Here is a 27,544-nt window from a genome sequence, read left to right on the forward strand (position 1 = left end):
CTCTTTACCTTTACCTTTCCCTTACCTTTCCATCTCCATTTCCTTTTCCCTTTACCGTTCCCAATCCTAAATATGAGCATTTTTCTTTGCAAGTAAAATCATTATAGGTTATCGTCTTTCAAAAGTGCTTGATTTATTCCCCCTTTTCCGATTCTTTTTGCTCCTTAATGGATCGTTTAACATGGTGCTTAAAAGCCTTTGCTCTTTCCAAGATTAATGAATTTCACAGTTGGCGAAACAATGGTTCAAGGGGTAGACGATTCATCCTCATTATTCCATTGAGATGGATGAAGGGAATTTGATTGTAGGTGTTATTTGGTGTTTTGCTTTGTCTCTGCCCCCCACTTTCTTCCAATAATATCTCTAAAAGAGAAGATTTTTTTTTTACATGAAGCATATGGTGTAAAGAATGTTTTGGTTTGATACTGGGTCACAAATACCTCTTTAATGTTAAAGATGGATCCGAATGGGAATTTTTGAAGTCTTCTATGTCAATTGTGTTATTTAAAAAATCAAAAGAAACCAAAACTTTTTAACAGCAACCGGAGAACTGTAAATACTCTAATATTTGGATATATATGTATATATATATATATATATATATATACATATATATATATATATATATATGTATGTATATATAATATATATATATATATATATGTATAAGATATATATATATATATATGTATAAGATATATATATATATATATATATGTATGTGTGTATGTATGTGTCGCTATATATTTGAATACCTATCTGTTTATCTATCCATCTCTTTTTATCTCTTTCTTTGTGTGTGTATATATATATATATATATATATAGTATATATATAGTATATATATATATATATATATATATATTTCTGCTGAACGTGTAAGCTTCAAAATTTGGTCTGCTTTGAACGAGATATGGCGTTCTTGAGGAATCGACGTCGGTCCGGCTGCAAAGGATGGAATCGGTAACTTCATGAAATTCTCTGAAGCCTCTTGAAAAATCATTTACATATTTAGAAAATGATCTCAAATTTTCGTGTTTATTGTTCAAAGAATCTAAAGTTTCCATTCATCAATTTTGTTGAATGTTTTCCGAATATCCAATTAATTATGTATCAAGTTTTCACAACTATAACCTTTATACTAAAGTGTAGTTACAAAACTTAAAGTATCCCTGAAGAAGGGTCGTGAAGTGATCCGAAACACACACACATATATATATATATTTATATATATATATATATATATATATATTACATATTATATATATATATATATATATATAATGTGTATGTGTGTGTGTCTGTGTACATGTTTTTTTGTGTACATGTTTTTGTGTATGCGTGTGTGTGTTTGTGTGCATAAGTGTTATCACTGAAAGGTGTTAGTGCTCTTTTATTTTATTTTCATTCCAGAGGAATTAATGATTAATAGAGTCATATATTGAATTAAAAAAATCATTCTAAAATATTTGCCATCTGGGCAAAATCTCCAACCATAAATCTTTATATCAATTGATTTTAAAAGTTACACAACGAGGCAAAACCTAATGTTGATTTTAAAGCAAAAGCAAGACATATTTTGGAAGATGCAACCTTCCGAGAGAGATCGTCTTTTCCTGTGATCAACTAACAGGGGCAAACAAGATTTAGCGAAGCAAGCCTTGTGCGTTTCTCCTCCTTTGTGCACCGGAGAATGAACAAAGGTGACTACGTCACTTAATCCAGTCTGCATAGCAGATGAAACTACTCCTCTGTGACACTAATTCCGGGAGCTTCAACATCCTCCGGCGATAAAAAATACCGGTGGTTCAGCGGAGACTGGAATCTCTGACGAAATGCTTATTTTTCATTTTTTTTTTCTATTTATATTTCTTTTCTGCGGAGGATTCAGTGACGTTAAGATTTTACTGGGAAATACTCCTTGCATATTCGTAGCGAGTTTGAATGATTTCTTTAATGGATTTCTGGTAGGGGTAATTTTTTTTTTTTTTATATTTGTATATGGGGTGTGGGGAGTATATTGTTTTTATTTACATACAGAATCCACGGGAGAATAAACATAATATTGAAGCTTATCTGAATATAAATGGCAGCCTCAAAATCTGACCGTTAATTAATATTCTTTACTTTCAAATAAGAAAGTCAAAATATTTATACAATATAAACGGGAAAACCTCTTTAATCGTGCATATATACTCGCATACTAAAAGTGCTTTAACTATTATAGATAACAACAATATTCGTAAACAACGTTCAAAGACCATCAGTTTTTTCACAACAAATAATCGTTGAATAATCTCTCAGACGGAAATCCTACACAAAGAGCTTCCATAAAAGCATATCTCTCTCTGGAATATCTATTTAAAAGAAAAGGGTTATTGATTATAGATTATTTTAAGGTTACCATGAAATACTTTATATGTAATGTGGCATGTATTACATTGATCCTGCCCTGATAATACAAATAACAAGACACCAACTAAAGAAGTATTGTTTAAAGATAGGTTGATTTGTAATAATTTTAAACCTTCATAAAAGTACCCATAGAAACCCTTATGGATATATATATGTATACATATATTTATGTTATATATATATGTATGTATATGTATATATATTTATATTATATATATATGTATGTATATGTATATATATTTATATTATATATATATGTATGTATATGTATATATATTTATATTATATATATATGTATGTATATGTATATATATTTATATTATATATATGTATATATTATATATTATATATATAAATATATATATATAAATATATATATAAATATATATATATATATATTATATATATATATATATATATATATATATACAGAGAGAGAGAGAGAGAGAGAGAGAGAGAGAGAGAGAGAGAGAGAGAAAATTACAAGGAGTTATTAGGATTAGCATTCAGAAAGTTATGATCATGACTAACTTATCCTTTAACTCGTTTATCATGTTACTCTTTACTACATCTGCTGGAAGTCTATTCCAAGGATTTGCTATTTTGTATGTAAAGAAATTGACACATTGAGTTGTTTTGTATCTTTTCAATTCGTTTTTACCCGTTACTTCTGGACTGATTAATGCTAAGCGTGAATAGATTGTTGTAATCTACATTTGTTATTCCTTTAAGAATTTTGAATGCCTCTATTAACTGTCCCCTTGGTCGTCCAGTTTGTAGATCAAATAAGTTCAAACGTTCCTCATTCGTCCAAATCAAAATTACGTTAATGTTGTAACTAGTTTGGTGGCCCTACCGTGTACTGCTTCCAGTCTACCTATACCTAAATACTTGGAGCCCAGAATTGGACTCCGTATTCTAGATGCAGTCTTACTAAAGATGTATACAGTTCAATATGTTTGTTTCTGTATTTGAACTGTCTCTGTATGTAGCCTATTAGTTTGTTTAGTTATATGCTTTCTTTTCAGCTTTTATGCTCGTTTTGGTGAACTTCAAATTCTTCCTAATAATAATACCGAGATCTTCCTCCTTTTCCACACTTTCTGTTTTATTACCCAGCAGTGAGTAATCGGATTGTGGATTGTGGGCTACTATAATCTATATGCATGGCTTTGCAGTTCCCACAGTTGAAATGCATTTGTCACTTTCTCGACCATTCTCCTAGCTTCATTCAATATTCTCTTGAGGCTTCTACGTTTTCTGAGTTCGCAGTTTTTATGCGTATTTTAGTATCTTCGATAAATTTGGCTATTCTACTATTTAACCTTAATTCTATGTCGTTAATGTGGATCAGAAATAGCAATGGGCCAAGGACGGATCCTTGACGTACTCCGCTTGTAACAGCGAGAGAGAGAGAGAGAGAGAGAGAGAGAGAGAGAGAGAGAGAGAGAGAGAGAGAGAGTATATTATTAAGCAAATACTTGTTCTTGTTGTTTCATGTAAAGCTCATATCGTTTTTCATGCCATGAAAAATTCAAAAGGGGTCAGAGGAAGCAACATTAGAAATATGAGTGAACATAGAACTGTTTGTATTATGAATATGTATTTTAGGTAAGTTCAAATAACAGAGAGGTATAAATCTGGCAGTCTTTTATGAACGTATACCGCTAACAAAATGTTTTAAATATGTGCAAAATAAACCATTTAAGTATATATGCCATTAGGAGAATATGAAGAGTTAGTTTCATTATCATTATTGTTATTATTAATGTTATCATCAACACAGGAGTTGGGAGTAAGTGCTGCTTCAGCAGCAATGTATTTATATGAAACTTTTTCTAGGTTCCTAAAAGCTTTTATTCGAAAAATACTGCGTTCTACCAATATCTATCAGTTTGTCATCATTTCAAAGCAGACAAATATTACGGTATTGGCTCTGTTATTTTGTTGTGAAACAAAGATATTGCAAAATAGGATAAAGTTTATCATATAAGAAATCTATGTATAAGTTTCAGGTAGATCGTTTCCAAAATTGTTAGTGGTTTTGAGGACTTCACACAGTTAAGAGCAATCAAATTCTTGCTCCCTTTCTAACTGGAGATCGATTAGATAATGTTGCTTGCTTGCTTGTAGATTGACTGGCAAATGAAGTGGTTCTATCCCCTGTATTAGCGTTATCAGGATTTTTATAGAGCCTAAAAGAAAGATATTTATGGTAGATAAGGTTTCGGAGTAGGAAGTCCCAATGCGAGGTAAAGACTAAGAGAGGGGGAAGAATCATGAGTACGAAAAAAGGCAGAAGTAATTATAAGAAATTATGCCTGCTTATTAGGTAGGGAAGAGGATATGGTTTGTTTGCAGAGGTAATCTTTTTTTACAAAGTTGCAGAAGGTGCAAGGGGATTTTGAACTTAAACATGAGTTTAGTAATTATATTGAATAAGATTTTCAGGGATAGGGGTCACTTTAGGTTGGATGGGGGATAGATTGGATTACGGTGTGATAGAATTGTGAGTTCGGAAGAGTGAGGAGAAATTGGTGTACAGGAGCAGGAGGGGTCATAGATGGCTAGAATTTAAGGAATTGGAGCAGGACTGGTGGGTGTGCGATAATGTCTTCCTCCGGGAACTCTCTGTGGCTTTGATGACTGATGTTTGTTTGACAGTGGGGCTGAAGGCTTGACAGATATTGACTTCTTTTTTTTTTCAGCAATCCATTGCAGTCTTTCCGGTCATATCTTGCTCCATGCATGATCTGGAAGAGAGTAGTTGGCACAAATGAATGAGTGGTTTTCCCTTAACAGAGTCTTGTGTGTTTTTTTTTTTTTTTTTTTTTTTTTTTTTTCTCCTGCTGCAGATGGCAGATATGTGGGGCCATGGAAATTAGTCCAGTGGTGCCCAAAGCACTGGCACTTGAAACATCTCAGGGGCTCGTATGTGAAGTTTGCAATGGGGGAATTTCCCTATATACCAAAATTCTAGCTGGAGGGAATGTTTCCCTTGAACGTAGCGATGACTTTTGTTGTAGTGAGATTGAGGCGGCTTTTGCAGCATTCTACATACGTAATGTACTTGATTAGCTCAAGTGGTAGGAAAACGGCAGACGACTGCCTTCTTCAGTCTTACAGATGGATAGAGAAGTAGAAGAATTTATCAGTATGTAGGAAGGTGGAACTTTCCTCGTTTTTCAGGAAGATTTTTAAGTGCCCTTGAAGATTTAGATGTACTGAGATATTGATGGGAAGTCTTGAACTTGCAATAGCTTTACCAGCTGCATATGAAGGAATTTCTGAAGTTTAGGAGGATTTGAACTTAGGGAAAGGTCACAATTTTTTTCCTCAAATTCAATTGTAGTCGGAATTTGGCTTGAAGAGAAGAGATAATCTTCTGCATGGGCTGGAAGTTGAAGGCATCATTAAATAATTTACGCTTGTGGGCAGACTTTTGCTGAGCTATGGACCATGCTGTTGAACGAATTGCAGTCAGCAGGGTGAGTAATCTTATTTGAAAGAGTGGAGGTGGCTGAATTTTTCTTAAACACATCATGGTGCAATAGGACTGGGGTCATTGAGGACTAAAAAGCTGCTGAGCTGGTTACAGGATGAGCAATTGTATCCTTGGCAGAAGTTTGGTCAGAGATAACTCACGATAACGTTGTGTCTCTGGCAATCAAGAAGGCTGAGAGCTCTGAATAAAGTTCTCAGGAAAAAAGCTTGATGATAGGGTCTTCTTTGGTCAGGAGACTGAATGCAACTGGAGAATGTTAGTCATCTAGCCAATATTTATGTGGAAAATCAAGCTAATCCTCTTGGTGTGCTATTTTTTCCTTGGCTGGAAAAAAACTATGTAAGCAGAGATTGCAGTTTTGAGTTTACTGCTGATTGGTCTGACTATACCCTGGTCGTAGCAACGAATTAGGAAAGATTCTGGGGGTAGATGATTATGTCAACACTTCTGGGAAAACCTAGCAAACTCGAAGGTACAATCTCTTGCATAAATCTTACAACTAATTAATATTCAGGAGCCATAGATGCTTAGCTTAGTTCACCCTATGAATACTGCTTAGATAATTCACAATCCTTCAATCTGGGATCAGCTCCTAAGCACATACATTGTAACCCAAAATTTTTGGGACATACTAAGCAACCTGAGAAAACACAAGAAGCTGCTGCAAATTTTCAAGCCTTGTTATCGTCCCAACCACCTGCAACAAGTAAAATCTCACCTGCTTCTGACCTAGCTCCTTGTACATCTTCCAGTTCCACCTTCTGTGCTATGGAGACCCAAACTGACCCTGAGGGGAAACACCACCTAGGATGCAATTGCCTTAAATGTGTAAGATTTTGACGGAAGCCTCTGCCACGATACCCAGCCCTCCTTCTTCATCCTAACCTGGAACTGAGAAATCAGAGAAGGGCCATATAAAATCTTTTTCCTGAGTTCAAGGTCCTATCCAGCAACGATAACCCTTCATATTCATCAGTTACTACCCTCCTAACCGACATCCACATCAATGTTAGACTGAACCATAGTAGGGAGCTCTTCCTCACTCACAACAACTAGGACAGTGCCATGTGCTTATAGATGGAATCCTCTTTGATACTCCTCGATCCTACAAGGAAGAAAAGAAAGGTAGTCATCAGATGCCAAGCCTGACTAATCTTTATCACCTCCCTCAACAACATTTGCTGTGTGAAATGCTGGTAAAGTACACTCCAAGGCCTTTCCAACAGGATCATCGTGGCAATGACCTTGTTGGAAGAGGCTTGACCCCAACCCAGCTTCCCGTGACCTGGGAATAACTTTCCCCACTCAGTATTATATTCCAGAGCCTCTTCAGTGTCACCATTGCCTACGCTATGGGCATCACAACACAGACTGCAGAGGCCCAAACATGTGCGGTATCTGCAGTCAACATCCCCAGACCCAAGTCTGCATCAATGCTCTCAAGTAAGGGAAAAAACCCTTACAAAATGTCCCTATTATGCCCTCTCTCATCATGACTGGAATAGGATGTCTTCAGAGCGCCTTAAAGAGATTAAAACCTCGAAAGCCATGTCACAGCCAAATCCGCCACAATCACCGCTTCAGCTCTAGTAGTTGCCCAAACGTAAGAGGGCACCTTAGTCGAGGTCTTAATGCCAACTTTCCACTGCTCCTGATCCTGTCATCACTACCCCACCAGCAACACCTTTTCCTATTTCTTCACTTTCCAAGGCCCTTCCAACAGGATCATCGAGGCAATAACCTTGTTGGAAGAGGTTTAACCACAACCCAGCTTCCCGTAACCTGTTAATAACTTTCCCCACTCAGTATTATATTCCAGAGCCTCTTCAGTGTTACCATTGCCTACGCTATGGCCATCACAACACAGACTGCAGAGGCCCAAACATGTACGGTATCTGCAGTCAACATCCCCATACCCAAGTCTGCATCAATGCGCACAAGTAAGGGAAAAAAACCCTTATAAGATGTCCCAATTATGCCCTCTCTCATCATGACTGGAATAGGATGTCTTCAGAGTGCCTTAAAGGGATTAAAACCTTGAAAGCCATGTCACACCCAAATCCGCCACAATCACCGCTTCAGCTCTAGTAGTTGCCCAAACCTTAGAGGGCACCTTAATCGAGGTCTTAATGCCAACTTTCCACTGCTCCTGATCCTGTCATCACTACCCCACCAGCAACACCTTTTCCTAATCCTTCACTTTCCTAGCCTATCCCATCCCTCCCTCACCAAATATAGTGCTTGTCCCTAGAAGACCTCATCCCCAGAACCCTTTACATTTTCTCCAAAGTCCTATCCCTTTCCCAAGTCCCCAAATCACTAACCAATTAGTCAAATTCTCCCCAACCCCCCACAAGCATATACCTCTTTCTCGCCATCCCAGTAGCAGAGATAAGTTGTTACACTTATAGCTGTTGCTTTCTCTTCTATTTATAATCCTTATTTTCCTCTCCCAGCCACTTCTACTCAGTGGGACATGCTGCTATAACACTTTTCTATACCACTAAAACTCTTCACTCTCGTTCCATGGGCAGTCAGGTTTTTGTGGTTCTTTGGCCCTGCATGTTGTAAGAAGCTGTCACTATATAAGAAAAATTTGACTTTGACTCTACCCCTAATTTGCCAATGACTTAACTAGTGCCTTGCTCTTTGGGCTGACCATTTGCAATCCTGACTATCTTTGGGATAAGATTATAAGTACCAGAATGGCTCTATGGGCAGAGCTAAGGCTGTACTGTCTTTGAGTACCTGCTACTCACTATAACTTGTATCTGTTTTCTGTAAGACCATGCGTCTAAAAGCCTCTTCCAAAGCATGTCCCCGGACAATCTATGAGCGGAAGCAGATCACATTCACCAGTTCATCTGAAGTTAGAAAATGAGCAAGCATCACTAATAACTCGAACAAACCACCGGATCTAGATCTACCTGGAACTTCTACCTTGATTCCCCCTAAAATAACGATTATTGTCTTCGATTTTGAACGGTTTTTTGCACTAAGATAAGAGAGATGAAATGATTGAATATTTCTTTTCCTTTGAATTATGAAATAGTCACAAATACTGGTGGAATGCAGTATTCTAGAAACAATACTAGAAACATAGAAAATCTGTGTATAGAATAAGTGGCCATGAAACGCTATGGAATTAAAAAATATATATATTTGAAAATAAGGCAATAAAATAAAATAGATTAAGTATATGAAGATGATGTAACAATATTTACAACTTCTGAATCTATAATGATTCAAATACATATTTTTTGTTTCCCTTTAAATAAGAATTAATGCTACAAATATAAGAAAATTGTTTGCTGCCTCTTTTGGGGAAAAATGTAAAAATGGTCAATTCTGCGTTTGTATGGTACATCAGAAATTACGCCTCCATGAAGACACTTAAGGTTAGAAAACACCTGGCGTATTTTTTCCACTTATGAAGGGGCCAGTTGTTTTGTCCTAAGTATTATTGCTAGATTTGTTTACTGAAATTTAGCATTATCCCTATTTCTGATTATAACGATGCTCTTCCAATAAAGGAATGAATATTTGGGGATAACAGTGAGGGCATTTCAACAACAGTAATCTCAAGATCGCTGAGGTATCCAGAGTAAACCTAGTCTACTCTTTACTTTGCACCTTTGACGCACAGAACTAGGTACAATTATATATTGCAGTTGCAAAAAAAAAAAAGTGAAAAAGAGATGAACAAAATACGCTGCATATACTCCGTAAAAGCATTCTGTTTGGTAAAAGTAGGGTAAATTTTTTTTTTTTTTTTTGGTCACACGACCTGTTAACGTTTTCCAGATGCCCCAGAATTTTTGAAATATTCATGTCAGTAAAAATTCTATAAAATGGATATTTGAGTTAAATAATTAGTTCAAAGGTGAACACAAATAATTCGATTATGATTTATATAATAATCAAAGAAGAAATATTAACTACATCAAAAATAACATTGAAATAAATATACCCAAAAAGATAGGAAAAAGGGAATATGTTGATTTATTGGTCGCATCACTACACCCATTAGGTTCTTGAGTATAGGATGGTTCTTTAGGTATAAGGTATAGATGTAGCACTGTTAGAGCATTTCAAGCGATAATACCTTATGTTGTATTAGGATGGATCATATAAACCTCTTATGATGATATAATTAACTATCAATTGAATATGTTTTATTCTAATTTCTCCAACCATTCTTTCCATTCTACTAAGTATATAAATTTCTCAAACATTCAAGCATAACCATGCACATTCATGTACTCGCATACAAACACAGAAACACTCATATATATATATGTATATATATAAATATATATATATATATATATATATATATATATATATATCTACGAGTGAGCTGTTATGTAATAACTGAGAGACGAGGTGAATGCAGATAACTTTATTTCAACAGATAGTAAGTTTATATGTGAGAGATTCTAGACAAAGAGGTCACACAAATTCACACAGACTACTTCATTTAAAGGCAGGATTAAACTAGTTCTGTTACCATTGAAGTGGAGAGGGTAATACACAAAAAAATTAAAACCCGTTATAGTGTACGAGCATGTGTGAAATACGTATGGATCATGGCTCCTTTCCTAAAGAAAAAGACATGAATGTGAAATAGGGTGCTCTGTTCTGGATGTGCATACTATAGAGAGAGATAAGAAGGTTTTAGGTTATCAGTGGATATCAAGTCTTCGTTGCCATGAATATTAATAAAGATAGCCTTCAAATTGCGACTGAACACGAGGAAAGGGCTCGTGTAAGGGGATCTTAGCAGTTTCTTGCTGGTGTTGTTGCGCAGGAAAACATGCGTTGTAGAGTGCAAATTACTCAGTATGTGTTTCTACTCAGTGGGCCTGTAAGTCTGGCAGCAGGGAGAAAATTTTCCCACAATGTGATATAGGCACTAGAAATTGTTGGAAGAGGTTGCAGACGGAAAAAAATTTGCAGGGCCGACCAGGAGGTCACCATATACCATTTAATCTGCCGAGAAATCTAGGATACATTTAGGAGTGGTCCTTATTCCCAGGAGGACACTGGGAAGCTGAGGAAACCTTTGGAGTCATTGCAACAGAACATCAAAGCTGCTCTGAGGATACAATAAAAACGTTCAACCATTCCATTGGCAGCAGGGTTGTAGGGGTACTTAATGTATGGTAATGCAAAATAGTCTCGATACTGATGTCCATAATTAAGAGGGGAAAATGGTACCCCTTTCAGAAGCAATAAGCTTAGGTATACCTATTCTGGTTATCCAACCTGAGAGCAGGGCAGACGTTGAGGCAGACGTTGCAGATTCCATGGGAATGGCTTCAGGCCAACGAGTGGGACAGTTGATAATGTTTAAACAGGTAACGATGTCTTTGTACTGTGAGTAGGGAACCTACTATGTTGATGTGAATGTGGGCAAAACAACGCAGAGGTTGAGGAAAGGTGGAAACTCATGAGTTCGTGTGTTGATGTACTATTGAATTTGGGCATGAATTGCAGGCGCACACCCAATCTTTAACATCCATTATAATGCCGTACCAAATGAACTTTGTCTTCAGTAACTGTGCAGTAGAACAGAGAAAGGTATGTGAAAGGTCATGATGGAAATTGAACACCTGTCGGTGCAGGGGAGCAGATACACATGGCCGTGGTCTACCAGTACTGACGTCACAGGGGAAGGTGGCGCTGGAGTCGATGAGGATGATGTCTGCCATACAGAGGGATGTGCAGGATGTCCTACATGGCTGGTACTCTGGATCTTTTCGCGAGGGTTTTGTCGAGGGGCTGTAATCCACTCCCAGGTAAAATGCGGTCAATATATTTCTTGAGAGGGTATCAGTAATGGGATTCATTATTCCAAGGACACGTCTGAGATGTGAACGTTGACGGGTGAACTAGGCGTCGGACTGTCGAGTGCAGGTGTGCACCAGAGACGAAGCGCGTAACTTCTAAGAAGTGGCTAAAGTGACGGAGAGCCTCTGAATACTTATATCAGCACAATAATAATTTCCTTTTTGTTGTAGATTTTTTTATATGAGTTTTATTTTTATTATTCAACCAGAAATTGTAATATGTTACTCACGAGTTTACTTTTAAGGGGTATGATAGAAAATGTAATATGTTGTTTAGGTAAAGTTTTGGATTCAACCAAATTGGGAAATGTATTATATTAATATATTTTCCTAGTAAAGCACGTGATAACAAAACACTTCTTCTCAATACATTATTGTCGCTAATGCATACTTAGAGAAAAAAAATATTTCAGGAATTGAAGGTCTTGACTTTTTCTAAGTTTAGTGTATATCTTTCCATGGGCACGCAAGGTAGCTCTTGTTCATTTGTATATCTGTTTTCATCTTACTTGGCTCCTCCCCATTGCGCAATGTGACAATATTTGCTTGAATGCGCATTTGCTCCTCCCACTAATGTTGCTCCTCCAATCTAAATACTACTGGGTTCTTTTCAAGGGTTATTATTGGACGATTCATTGGTCTCTCAGTCTTGTTTCAAGGATCTGTTTTTCGTCCAATATAACATTGTAACCGATAGTATTTTGTTTTTTTCCCTATTTCATTATGGGAGAAACCCGTGATTGTCGTTTGTTTTCGGTTTTCAAAAGTTCCGGTTTCTATATTTTCATCACACGTCACTTGACTGTCATGGATCCTCCGGTACGGTTGTGTGAAATATGTCGTTATTCCTATTTTGATGTGATCGGCCGATTTCATGGGAATTATAATGGAACTCCTGAAGTAGTGAATCGTTTTCTAAGGGAGCATTCCGTATTACCTTTAAGTGTCCAGTGTGGTAAATGTGATTCGGCTTTACATTTTCGTGAGGATAGACATGTGTGGTATTGTACCAAATCTGTAAAGGAGGGTCAACCACAACCTTCCACATCTTCATCGTCATCTTCCGTTTAAGGTAAGAAGTGATTTAACAAAATATATATATTCAAATTTACCCCTGGTTAAAGGGGGGGTCGCAGGGGGGGCGAAGCCCCCCCCCCCAGTAGGGGTACAGGGCCCCTAGGTTAGGTTAGGTGGGTTTGTTAGGTTCTGTGGTGCCCTGAAAATTACTGTGGCCTTAAGGGGGGGTCGCAGGGGGGGCGAAGCCCCCCCCGGTAGGGGTACAGGGCCCCTAGGTTAGGTTAGGTGGGTTTGTTAGGTTCTGTGGTGCCTTGAAAATTACTGTGGCCATAAGGGGGGGTCGCAGGGGGGGCGAAGCCCCCCCCTGTAGGGGTACAGGGCCCCTAGGTTAGGTTAGGTGGGTTTGTTAGGTTCTGTGGTGCCTTGAAAATTACTGTGGCCATAAGGGGGGGTCGCAGGGGGGGCGAAGCCCCCCCCGGTAGGGGTACAGGGCCCCTAGGTTAGGTTAGGTGGGTTTGTTAGGTTCTGTGGTGCCCTGAAAATTACTGTGGCTTTAAGGGGGGGTCGCTGGGGGGCCCTACCCCCCTCCCCCCGGTAGGCCTAGTTAGGGGTATGGGGGAGGGGTGCTGGAACATTAATTATTCATTTATTGCAAATATCATTCAATGCCCCAACACCCTCCCCCCCCCTTCCCCCACCCAAAACCCCGGTTCCCAAAGGGTGTCCCCCATAATTGGTGGGGTGAACTAGGGTATACATAGTAAATCTCTAAATCGGTTGATTTGCAGTCAAAATAAACGTTAAATTCATTGAAACCACACTATTTCTGATGCAACAAATATATTTTTATTGCATTTTTCCAAATTTGGCTGAAACTAAAAATTTACCGTTGTTTATAAATAAGATCTTGAGCGTTAGTGAATAGAAAAACAAATCATGGTATTAATGAACAAACTTCATTATTAGCGCAGAGTAAATGAAATAAGTTTTCTGAATATGTGGTCTGTTTAGATTCCCATTTCTGTATTTAAACTATGTTATGAATTTTAGATCTGGTATTCATTTAACATTAGATCCTATGATCCTATTAACCTTATTTAATGCATTTGCACATACGCCAAAGTTGGCATATGACTATTATTTTTACTTATTGTATACAAATTTGTAAGATGAAGGTTTTAATGAATTCTTTTAGCAGCTTTAGTTCCATTAGAAGGTTAATATTACTATTTTTTTCATTTTTTTTCTCCAATTATTGTCATTTTTTTTTGTTCTGTAAAGCTTAAATTAAGTTACCAATGCGACTAGTTCTAAAACACTCATGGTATAGTTATGTGCAAAATAGCTATTTTTTCTCATCTTCCAAACTGCCTTTTGTAAAGGTATCGGGATGTGCATTTGAGCTCTCTCTCTCTCTCTCTCTCTCTCTCTCTCTCTCTCTCTCTCTCTCATACACAATACACTTTTCAAAAGAACTGTCGTAAACAATGTTGTGTGTGCTCGTCACTTTCAATGACAGGGACGCGCTTATTCCATTGGCTGCAAGGCACGAAAGAATATTAAAGGGAGTTGTTAGGTTATATGGAGCTGCCGATGTTTCGCCCTTTTCTGTCTGTAGTGTACCGAGTGCTTGATGACGCTTCTCAGTAACACGGCGTGAGACCTTTCATTTACTTAACGTTCAGAAGTGTTGGCACAGTTTGTCTGTCTGTAACTATTTTGATCTCAAGTTGTATTTTATCTAGAGTTTTTTCTTTTCAATAAAATTTTAGCTATTCGCTTTTCACACATTCTATATATTTCTTGGTCTCTACGAACTGATTCTGAAAATATCTTGACATGTCTATGAAATTTATCTAGTTCCTAAATTTTATTTAATCTAGAATTTTTTCTCTTCTCGAAATTTATCCTCGATATATTCAATCCTTCATAAGAATTTTGTTTTCTATAGGATTCTTATCCTTTCTACATATTTTAGTCTGTAAATCCTATTGCCTCACCATTTAGGATCCCATGCTACTATTCATTCATTGTAAAGTAATCATAAAGACCATTAGTAAATAATAAGAAAGATCTACTTTATGTATTCGTAGTTATCTCCCTCATATATAGAGCTGTTGAGACATTATTAAGATGTAAGTTCGTTAGCGTACAGACTATTTGAATGGCCAAAACGGATTTCTATCGCTCTTGTGAAAATGAATTTTTTTTTTACATCCTTCAAGATTAGATATAAATTTAAATTCTCTAAACTAAAATTGATTGTCAATGAATGTATGTGCAGTATTTATGTGTGCATATATGTATCACCAGAAATATATATATATATATATATATCCATACATATATATATATATATATATATGTGTGTGTGTGTGTGTGTGTGCATGTAGATGTTTGTACGTGCGCATATATATATATATATATATGTGTGTGTGTGTGTGTGTGTGGGCGTGTATGTGCGTGTGTGTATGGGTGGGTGTAGATGTGTGTACGTGCGTGTATATATATATATATATATATAATATATATATAAATATATATATATATATATATATATATATATAATTGTAGTAGTCCTTGTTTACATGTATAGCTAAATAGTGGTATATCATTACAGAATGCTATTCAGGTGTGTAAGGTAAAACTTGAAAGTTAATTAATTGGAATAAGAACAATTTTCACAAACATCTATTTCGTATTCTATTTATTAATTTAATTTTTTACTTTGTGAACTTTAAGAGTCATAGAAGGAAAATATGACTGAAATGACAAGGATTTTCATAGAAAAGCATTCTGCTTGCCTTACGTCAGTAAGATTTGGTAACAGCAACTGACATTTGTTTCATAAATGCCATATGTATAAATCTAATAGATTCTTCTCGTTATGAAAGGAGTCAATGTTTGTCATAAGTTGCTACATAATAATTACGAACAGAAAAGTGTTATAACGAAATTCCTATATAGAGAATATACCACACACAAAGGAGACATAATATACATCAAATAAGCAATATAGTTTGGCACTTTACAAACAAAAGCGTCGTTTTTCTAGAAAGCAGTGACAAAATCTTTAAGAAATTATTATCATAACACTGTTAAAATGAATCCCCAAGGACCTTCATTGGATATCGTTCACAATAATGAAGGAATTTGACGAAGTATATTTCAAGAAGTCAATATGAATGAAGATACCTCATGTCAAAGGCGCCATCGTGAGTCATATGCTTTGATTAGACGTTTGCGTCGAGTTACGACCAAGGTCAATCATCATTAGAGGTAATAAGACCCTTCCTCCTGAGTTACTGGGATCAGACTCGTCGTGAAGGTTCAATAAATATCTGGCCTTCTAGACGGTCCATTAAATCCCTTTTTACATTGCTTTGGCGCAAAGTTTATTTTTTGGGGTGTATGGTGGTGGGGGGTGGGTGGGTGGGGGAGAGGAGGGTTGCATAAATACAGTGTTTTCAAGGTTACAAGAACATTATGTGTTTTGAAAATTTTGTTGGCTTTTCTTGTCTGTCTTTAAAACCTTCATGTATCTTAAAGAAAAATGTGTGATATAGCTGGACGTCAAAAGAAACAAAAAGAAAAATAGTATGATAATATTTTCAAACTTTAAGTATGTCTCTCTCTCTCTCTCTCTCTCTCTCTCTCTCTCTCTCTCTCTCTCTATATATATATATATGATATATTTAAACAATAATTTAGCTCCCAGTTAATGCAAGAAAGTGTTTTATTTTCATATATTGAACGTTATCGAGAGACATTTAAATTGTAACTTATTAACTCTAGATATTAAATATATATATATATATATATATATATATATATATATATATCTTGCAATCCGCATGAAGCTGCAATGATATTTCCAGTGGAACAGGAGGTGTTAAAGTCATTAGAGATTTAAAATTATAATCCCAAATTCTCGAAGATTTTCTGCTGCTTCTCTAATCGCAAAGTTGAATTATCTTCCAAATTAGAAAATTGTTTTTGATACCAGGAAACCGAAAACATGTAGATATGATTAAAAGTTATGAGTCATGCTACCCTTACCTGAGAGTTCAGAATGACCTTGACCTACAGAAAATATGGACAGATAATGTTGAGAACATAATATCAATTTCAATCGAAATCATTATGAAATTATGAATATGAACATTATTCGATGCAATTAATGAAGTATAAAATTTTATAACTTCAACTTTGTATATGAATGTAGGTTAATTGGAGCTGAATTTCTTTCCCAATGTTTGAGTTTTTTTTTATTTTTTTATAACGCGACCTCCCTGCCACCGGGGGGAAAAAGAAAGAGCAAAAAGAAACATCATCGATATACTAATCTCTCAAAGTCCCTGGAGTAATTTCAGAACTTTTTTTTTTTTTTTTTTTTTTTTTTTTTTTATCAGAACCCATTTTAATTAAATGATAAGTTCCATCAGAGCATAATTAGAGAACGCTTCTTCTTAAACTCCAATCGAGTAAGGTTATGTTAAAAAAAAGTCTTATTAATTTACAATTTCCTGATTAAATGGATGGTTAGGAGTAAATAAAATAAATGGAAATATCATTGAATATTTATCTGGTAATCATTTCCAGGTACTCTCTGTGATTGCTTCCTGTTTGGAGATTTTTCATCTATATTCAAAGAGAGAGAGAGAGAGAGAGAGAGAGAGAGAGAGAGAGAGAGAGAGAGAGAGAGCGTATTAAGGAAAAAAGTGACATGGTGTTTAGAATGTTTAAGCTTGGTTTTGGAATTTTCTAGTTGAAGTTAGTTCTTGATATTCAGGTATATTTGGAATTAGCACATTAATTGATAAGATGAAATTGGTGTTGGATGTGAACCATACCTGTATTTAACTCGTTTGAAGGAGATCATTTGAAAAATTACTAATAATTAGTAATAATAATAGTTACTTTCTATTAGAAGGGAATTGTCAGCTCTATTTATATTTGATTATAATTTGGTTCCTAAAATTCAATTTATTTAGGTTATCAACCTTCAACAAGAAACATCAGCTTTTATTTTCTTCTCTTTTTTCATATATTTTCCAAATGCTGTGAACTAAGAAAATTTTACTAGCTTCGGAATAATACATTATTTTCTGTTTATGTAAACTCTCATTTAGTATTTCGTAAACACAAGTACGAGTTATTCTCTGTTTTTTTTTTTATTATTATTATTCAAATCAACGATTAATCAGTCGACCAATCAATTGCCCCCGATCAATCTCTAATCCAAGAGCTCTTCAGCCAACAAACAATTGTTGTCCTCAAGTTACCATACAGAAATGAAGATTGAGAGCTTAGGCGTTACTTGAACCCCAAGTACCGACAATACCAATATCCCCACCCCACCCTCCTCTTGAAAGTAAGTCCCACTCGTGCAGTTCTTCATATTTGCCTCGATGACTTAGGGACTGTTTCAATTTCCCAGTCGACAGACTACCTGTTTTCCGTGTTCGACCGGAATCGTAATTCTCTGTTTTCTCGAGAATTCATTCAGAGAGGCGGTGTTACACACCCCACACATAACTCCTGTTAAGAGCCTATTTACTTCCGAGTGGCAGTTTAAATGTAATTGGCGCTATGGTAAAGACCCATATGCGGGTGTTTCCCCATATTGCGTATTTGGTAATTAATCTCGGTGAGGTATTACTGAGAAAGATTAAACACTTTCTCTAGGTAAGGACGAAGAGGCATCGCTTGCGAGAGAGGTCATCAGCGTTTATCATTTTCTGTTCGCGAGAGATAGCAGTATTTTCTTCTTTAAGCTTCTAACACTGCTGACGAGTCATGCCTTTCAGCTCACAAGCTGAATTATGGTAAGCAATGTTCTTGCAACAATGAAACTTTTTCCCCTTCTTCCCTATTTTTTTTTTCCTCAAAATATTCCACATATTTCCGCATCATCAACAATTTCGATAAATTCTGTTATGTAAATAACATTAGGAACAAAATTGTGTAAAGATGAACAGCCAAAAACAAATGAAGTGAATCAAGTACAACTTAGACTTTAGTATTATTGCTCTTTGTAAGTTGAGGAATAGGTTAGAAACATTTTCTTGCCAGTGAAGAGATTCGTGAAATAAGAAAGTTAAGGGAAACAAATACTTTTTAAGGTTAGGGAAATCTGGTCATAGGTAGTGGATAAATATTGTCATAGGTGTTTGATGTGCTGGAAAATTAGTCATAGGAAGTTGCCAAGTATTGCGATGAGGACCGAACTGGTTGCCAAGTTACGGTAGATATTTTCATCATAGGTCAAGGTTAGTCAGCGGATCAATATAAAATTCTTTCTTTTCCAAGGACCGAAGAAAAAAGTCAAGATTAATACAGCATTAGAGGAAGTCAAACACTTCCCTCATAAAGAAAGGGAAAGTTAAAAACCAGAAATAAACAGATGAAGGAAAAGAAATCTGAATATCGACAGAGGAAGAAAAGACCCAACATTTGAATCGTGTATTCGAAGGACTCCTGAGTTAACGAGTATTTTGAAGTCATCCTAATATAGCAAGATTTCTCCTAGTGAGTTCAAAAGAACAGTAACCGATAGAGTAATTGCTATAGGAGGAGGATGATCCATATTCACTGTTAATGTTTTTTATGAGTCTTCCAGCTACCTCTATCATTTATCATTTCCTCCCAAACTCCTTTCTCCGTCATATCATTTTCAATGTAATATTTCCACCTAATTTTAGGTCTCCCTCTCTTCTCTTTTCATCAGGTAGCCATACCATGTTAACCTTGCTCTTGCACTTTCTTTTATGTATTTGTGACTCTTACAATGCCCATAATATGTTCATCTCTAACCCTCTACATTTTGGTTACCCCAATCCTCCACTTGAGAATCCTCATCTCAGTCGCGTACAACTTTCTTCCATTTTTTTAGTGGCGCTGTTTTCACCCCATATTTATGTCATTGTTGGTCTGACAACTGGCTTGCACACACTATTCTTTATTCTCATTGAGACTTGACTTTTTTTATCACATAACACCAGACATCTACTCCAGCTGTTCCAACCACAATGAATAAGGTTGTTGATTTCCTTCTCTATGTCCACTGAATTGTTTATCACTGAGGTAACAAACTTCAATTCATTAAGCGTTTTGATGTTTACTCCATCTAATTTGACTGTGGTTTCCTTCTTGTCCTTAATTTGGTTATAACATATTCTCTCTTTTCTTCTTGTCATTAATCCTCTACTCCCGAAAACATTCATCACCAGTTCTTCCCTGTTCTTATATAATAAAGCTATGTTGTCTGCATGGAACGGACACCACTGTGGTTCTCTGACATTCTCCGTCAACACATTTAAGGCAATATTAAACGGGATTAGGCTCAGAGTGGATCCTTAATGTAGCTCGAACCTAACTGTAGCACTAACACTAGTCTTTCTATTTCTATTCAGCCTGCTAATAATCATGACATACTTTTTTGTCACTCACTCCTCCCTCCCTGAGACATCTCCTTATTTCCTGATGGGTAACTTTGTCATATGCATTCCCAGGTCTATGAAGGGCATGTACTTCTCTTTGTATTTTTCCATATTTTGTGTCCATGGTACCAAGATCTTTCATGAATCCTTGTTGATATCTTCAGATGGAAACATATTGACGTAATCTTCCATTCATAATTCTTTTAAATAGGTTTTGTGTTCATGACAAAAGCTTAATTTTACAACACTGAATATCCCCTTCCTTTTTTAAAATCGAAATTAATATAATTTTTCTCATTTTTGGGAGTTACGAACTCGCTTTCATAATCTTTTTCACTAACAAACAACAAAATTTCTTCCTCAGCAAGAGTTTTCTACAGGTATGCCATCAAGTTCCACCACCATACTACTATTTATCTTTCCCAGTACCACTCTAACCTCAGCTTTTGTTATTGTTGTTACTTGTCCAAATTTGTTTTGTGGTCCACTTCCTCCTAGAAATATTTTATTCTCTTTATTTAATAAGGCTCCGAAATATTTTTTTCCATCTTTATTATGTCTCTCTCATTCCTTAGTACATTGATATTCTCGTTTTCTGATTCAAGAGGATTATGTTCTTGCTTGGTACTGTTATTTTTCATTTGTGCTAATTAAAAGATCTTTTCCTACTTTTTCTTGGTATCTAGCTCTTGGTAAAGTTTATCGTATGCTCTATCCTCCGCAATTACTATAATTCTCTTCACTAATTCATTTTCGTCCTTATAATGTATAGGGTTCTTTACGGGGTTCTTCCCATCTAATCTGAGCTTTTCTCATTGGCTTTGCTGTATCCTTTACCTTTTTATTGAGCAACTATATTTCCTTATTTTCAAACGTCTTGCCCCATTTCTCTCCAAATATTTTTCTAATAACCCTCAGTATTATTTCCAACGTTGTGTTTTACCATTCATCATTATTACCTTCAATTTCATGAGTAATTTCCTCTAAACCTCATACCTAGAACTACGTATAAAGTTCAATCTCTTTCAGCTTGAACCACCTAATCCTTTTCCTCATTCGTTCAATCTCCATCACTACTAAACGATGTTCTACACTTACAGGTAGTCATCTGTTAGCATTCAAACAATCTTGTGCACTTCAATAGTTAATCGATAACTGCCATGTTTCCTCATTGTATAATCATGTTTGCAAGTATTTTCACATAAACATTGTGGTATAGGTACCCAAAAATGACAACGGATCAACTAGGTAGATAATTAGGCATTGAAATATCTACATCACACGAATCAAATATATTTGAATTCTCGTTAGTCGTTATGGATCACAACCATATATAGAATTTAAGGAAAAGATAAAAATATGAGAGCTATGGTGCTTATGTATAACATACGCGAGAAGGAATTTAGTCAATAAAATACACCCACCTCATGTATTATGGTGTTATTTGATAAGGGGCATGAACGTACTCTTTGATCCAAGTCAAAGTTTTCTTTGATACAGTATGGGCACAAGTAGAAAGAATTAAAGAACGGAAGCTCTTGGCTTACGTAGAGAAGAGGAGGCAGTTTTCAATAAAGTTATTTTACACGTTTTATGATGAAATAAGATTAAAACAACAATGCTCAGGATATTGCTAACGAAGAAGGGCATACGTTATAATCTAAAATTGATTTTGAGCACTCGTAATCAATACAGAATCCCACCACAAGCAAAATATGTAAAACCATTTAAAAAGTCAAAACCATCAGGGAACCCTTAATATTTACGAGTATTGAAGATCAACGGGGAAAAAAACATTATGCCGAGCTGAAGTTATTATTATTTCCAAGCGTTTAAAACTATCGCTTTCATTTTGAAATCGTTTTGATATATACACGTGGCCTTTGAGATTGTGTTTGAAATTTCCAGGAAGGATCCATGAACACTTTTTAGTAATATTTTGCATTAATTATTGATGGATGAATTCAAACTTCTGTGTATTTGATGTATAAAAAGGACCAAATCAGAACTATATTTATGGGAGCTTGGTAAGCGTTTCGGAAATTCATAAACCAGCAGAAACAACTAGGCCATCATTTTATTCCTTCTCTTTTCAAAAATTAACACGTGAATAAGTAAACGTGCTCATTTTAATATTTGGTTTTCCTCGTGAAAATGAACCAATACCATAAGATTATTGAGGATATACAGTAAGGTGTCAGTCCTGTATGCTAAAACCACATTGGGAAAAGGTATACTAAAGGTGTAAGGATACCTCTTTAAATGATAAATCCAAAAAGAAATGTCATGTGCAATGAGGGAAATCATCGAGCATTCTTTTTCAATTCATTTGACCATTAATAAGATTTTTTGAACAATAATTTGTTTTAAGGAAAAGCTTATCAAAACAAATGCAATGAAATAATGACAAATAAAAGAATAGCTAGAGGCTTCTATGCCTGATCTAAGGCCGGCATTGATTATCCATAAGAAAAACTTTGAAAAAAACTGTAATTGTAAACAAGATGAATAAGTAAAGTTAACTGTACATAATGAATCGATGAACTGAATGCTTCAGCTGAGAACATTATAAATTATACTACAGAAACCGATTCTTGATGAAGGATAAGTTCAATGTTGTTCTTATTACTGATTTTTAATAGTGATATCACCGCGTTCATATATTTAACTTCCTCACTTAACTTTTCCTTTCCTTTTCTTTTTCTTGGTCTCACCTTCTGCCTTCAGTCAACCTCTTCCTTATCGTTCCTTATAACCAAATAATTCAGATTCCCTTTATATGAGAAAGATGTTAGCAATCAGGTAAATACGAGATATCACTTATCTCATTAGAACTAATTCAGAGAAAAACTTCTTTGAAATTAGTTAACATCTTACTAGAATAACCTATAATTCATGAGTATGACATATCTATACCACACTTCATGGTTGAAATCCTGGTGGATGTAATGGAGTGTTCTGTGCTATAAAATTCATTTTTTTTTTCTGAAGTTACATTACTGTGAATACTGGTGGCAAGCTCCACGATTCTTCTGCTCTGACTTGCGTCACGCAAACATTCTTCATCAGTAATATTTGAATGATTTACTGAATTCTTATTTAATGCCTGCAATTGATCAACATGATAATTTATATATCCACTAACTTTAAATTTATATGTCCACTAAATTGAAATTTCCTATCTCTCAGACAATCTCTCTTGGTACCTACTCCTGTGAGGTATTGTATGATCTTGCCTTGACAATAAAATAAGGGGAAAATGTTTTACTTTCAGATTTTCCTCTTTTGTATACCATTTAATTTTTTAAGTTTCATTTCAAAGTTGGATATATCAAATCTAATTTAATCCAACTCCCCATCAAAAAAATTGATGGTGTCACATATACTGTGCTGTACGCTGTTGTTTTCTTTAACAACTAGAACTCTGATACATGACAAAATATGCTACTGAAGTTTTATTTTTAAATGTATGAACAAATCTTTCAGTTTCTCCATTGGTGGAAAGGTGATTTGTTGTTGAAAGTGTATGTTCAATAGCATTCACATAACAAAACTTTAAATTCTCGTTAGGTCATTTGTGGACTATTATTTGTTACAATTCTCTCTGGAATACCATGTGTTGCATATCCTTGTACTAATCCATTTACATTTGCATAATATATAGTTCTCGAAGAAATATAGTTTTGTAGCTTTTATAACTAATTTTTATAGATGTGCCAATCAGTAATAAGACTTTAGTACCTCTTTCATTGAGCCCCATTACTAGTTTCATGTTGCTTATGGTATATCTACAGTTTTAAAAGTTTTGATACCTAAGGAAAGTATCTGATAAAAATTTGGGTTGTAATTTCCTTCTCGGATCTCTCTCTCTCTCTCTCTCTCTCTCTCTCTCTCTCTCTCTCTCTCTCTCTCTCTCTCTACAGTCACTAGGGTGTCCTTCAAGAACTGCTCTTTGCAAGTAGCTGGAAGTCCAGTTATAATTACAAGAAAAAAATTGCTTTTATCTCCTTTCTGTTCTAGTTTTAAAACAAAACATACAAATTTATAGCTTTGTTCTAGATAATATAAGACAGCATCCAGAAAAAATACCCCTGTTTGTTGTGTTGACAAAATGTTCATATGAAAGACCAACTGACTCATCAGGTTTGTAGAATTGTGACTAGATTAAATTCTTAATATCACCCAAGGTACCATTTAGGCAGTTTTAGGAGGATATCGAAAACGACTATATTTTTCTATGGGGGCTTTAAAAAGTTTTGTTTCTTACATTTTATGAGATGTATTTCAAGCAGAATCTATTTTCAGTTTTCGGAAAAAGGTTTATATCAACAGCATTCTTTCGACCTCTTGAAATCTGCAATCTTTTTCTAATTTCGCTCATTCTATTAATAATAAATGTCAGAATCCGGGCGTTATGAAAACACTGGCATCGGATGAATATGTCATTTTAATTTTAATTTTCTACTTAATTTAAGATAAGCTGCTTTTCTTAGGTGTGTGGGGCTCGGAAAATATTTTCTTCATATTATTAACCGGGAAACTACATTTTTATATTATCCATATGTGAGCACAATTGTGTAAAATTTTTGCATATTCATTTGCATACTTGTTACGTATTCCACTGTTTTCTATTCTGACTGTGATTCAAATTTAGGTGATTAAGGTGTATTTATACAAATTTTAATAGGTTCTGTAGCAAGAACAAGAATTTTCATCAGTTGACATTTAATTAGGAAATCTTATTAGCGATTATACATATTTAATCATAATTTTTCCGTTACATCAGGATATGATTAATAGGCATTTTCTTTATAATCCTACTTTTTTATTACAACAGTTTTGCTACAACAGATTAAGTAGCAGTCTCTCTCTCTCTCTCTCTCTCTCTCTCTCTCTCTCTCTCTCTCTCTCTCTCTCTCTCTCTCTCTCTATTATTATTATTATTATTATTATTATTATTATTATTGTTATTATTATTATTATCATTATTATTATTATTATCATTATTATTATCATGTCAGGCAAGGCAGCCGATCAGGACTATGGTCCACCCCAAAAGCCAAAGAAAAGTCCTTCAAAAGAAGGCAACCGTGTTACCCTATACGAATGGGAAGAAAGCACATGAATGGAATTATTATTATTATTATTGTTGTTACAGTAGTATCATCATTATCATTATTATTATTAGTATTATTATCATTATTATTATTATTATTATTATTATTATTATTATTATTATTATTATTATTATTATTATTATTATTATTATTATTATTATTATTATTACAGTCATTGATGCAACTTTAATTTGTGAAGCAAAATTTTACTACAAGTCCAAGGGGTCAAGTTGGTAAAATTATATAGTAATAGGGTTTAAGAAAAATGTAATACAATACAAAAGCAAATCAATAAATTGAAAATAATAGCGATACAAATATAACTACATCAAAGAAGAAAATTATTGATGTTTTTGAAAAGGAAGATCAAATATTAATATAAGAAAATAAAGAAAAGGCACCATATTAATAAAACCCGATGCAGCTTTTGTTCTTTAAGTCTTTCAAACACCTTTTGATATCAATTAGGAAGTAAGCTAATTGACTTTAATATAACCAGAGAAAATGGAAGATTATGGTATAGGAGATATTGCTTTACCCAAAACTATAGAGCATTACGTTATTTTTGGAGACTTTTTAGTAGAAGTTTACCTGAGATAAGGTGGGTCTTATCATTACCAAGGGGGCGACTTGTCATTGAAGTGTTGCCGTAGCAACATGTTTGTATGATAGTGTTCGATGTACAGTAGTACACTACCTGGTGACAGATGTGTGAGGAATGAAGAGAATGTGCATTAAAAAAAAAAAAAAAAAAAAAAAAAAAAAAAAAAAAAAAAAAAAAAAAAAAAAAAAAAAAAAAACTCTTCCCAGGTAATGATCAGATATCAAGTTTCTTGACCAGTCGTTAAATTATCCTTTAACTCCCACGTCATAAGTTCTTACCTTGTGGCCAGTGGCTTGGGTATCTGAGCGCTCTTAGCATACTACTCAACATCAAACATGATCTTCGAGAGTGAGAAACGATGCATTTTTACTCACTAGCGCTTTTTATGTTTTTATGACTTGATTTGTTATTCAGAAGAGAAGCATTCAATTTATTTTTTATAACTTAATCCTTCTCGGTATGAAAATACAAAGAATTCACCTACCTAAACTACGCCATTAATGACAAAAATTTCAAAGGATAAAGAAAATAATCTATGCAAGAGGATGCGAATCTTCAAAATATATATATTTATAATTGTCAGATTTTATACCATTTACGATCACAAGCAAGCTATTTGAAATTCTTGTAAAAAAAATATGAGGCTTTGGCCAAACGACCCTTCTGTTTCCATACCGCGTCACTTCGGCAACTGCCATGAGCACTATACGGGTGTAAATGTCAGTGTCCATTCTACTCTGCAACCACATCGTAGGGAGATTTTCTACAGCTCGCATGTGACTGACACGTGACTCACCCACTAAGAGGCAAAGTAGCCGGCTCTCCTTTTCCATACAATCAGTTGCTAAAAACACCGTGACAGTTGGGTTCGCTATCCCGCTTTCTGCCTGGATTTATCCGCAGAGGGGAAGTCTGTGATTCAAGGTGATTTCTACCCTGAGTACAGGGTTAATTTAAAGTAAATATTGGGTTTACATATCATCATTATGAAGTTTAGCAGTTACTCATTGAATGTTTATTTTGTAATAAACCTGTTTTGAAATTGAGCATTTTTTTTTTTTTCCAAAAAAGGTAAAAATTTCCCGGCGATGTGGTAAACATCCGTCCCCCCCACAAAAAAAAAAAAGATATGGTTCTAGGGATAAATGTTGCGATTCCTTCTACGAAAAGGCTTTTAATTGTGTATTTACATACACATTTATACATCATTCACATAGTTGGCAGTTGGCTTTGGCTTTATATGCTTGGACCGAGAGAGAGAGAGAGAGAGAGAGAGAGAGAGAGAGAGAGAGAGAGAGAGAGAGAGAGAGAGAGAGAGAGAGTTATTGTGAAAATGTTCACCAACCATTTAATATAACAAATAAAGATGTCCTTCCCATCTTGATAGGAAGAATCCTTCAAGACTAGTCTCCAAGGACTCCTGTGAACTTACAGTGAAAAAGTTCTCTGAAGCCTTGTTTGTAGGAAGGTAATAGCCAAACTTTGGGATTTAAAGTGGGCGGAGGATTTCGGTAGAACGTTATCGGAGGATGAAAAGAAGATCAATCTTCTACAGAAGTAGTAAATGAAATACTGGTTCAAATTCTCAGCTT

The sequence above is a fragment of the Palaemon carinicauda genome, chromosome 26, assembly GCF_036898095.1.
Source record: "Palaemon carinicauda isolate YSFRI2023 chromosome 26, ASM3689809v2, whole genome shotgun sequence".
NCBI lineage: Eukaryota > Metazoa > Arthropoda > Malacostraca > Decapoda > Palaemonidae > Palaemon > Palaemon carinicauda.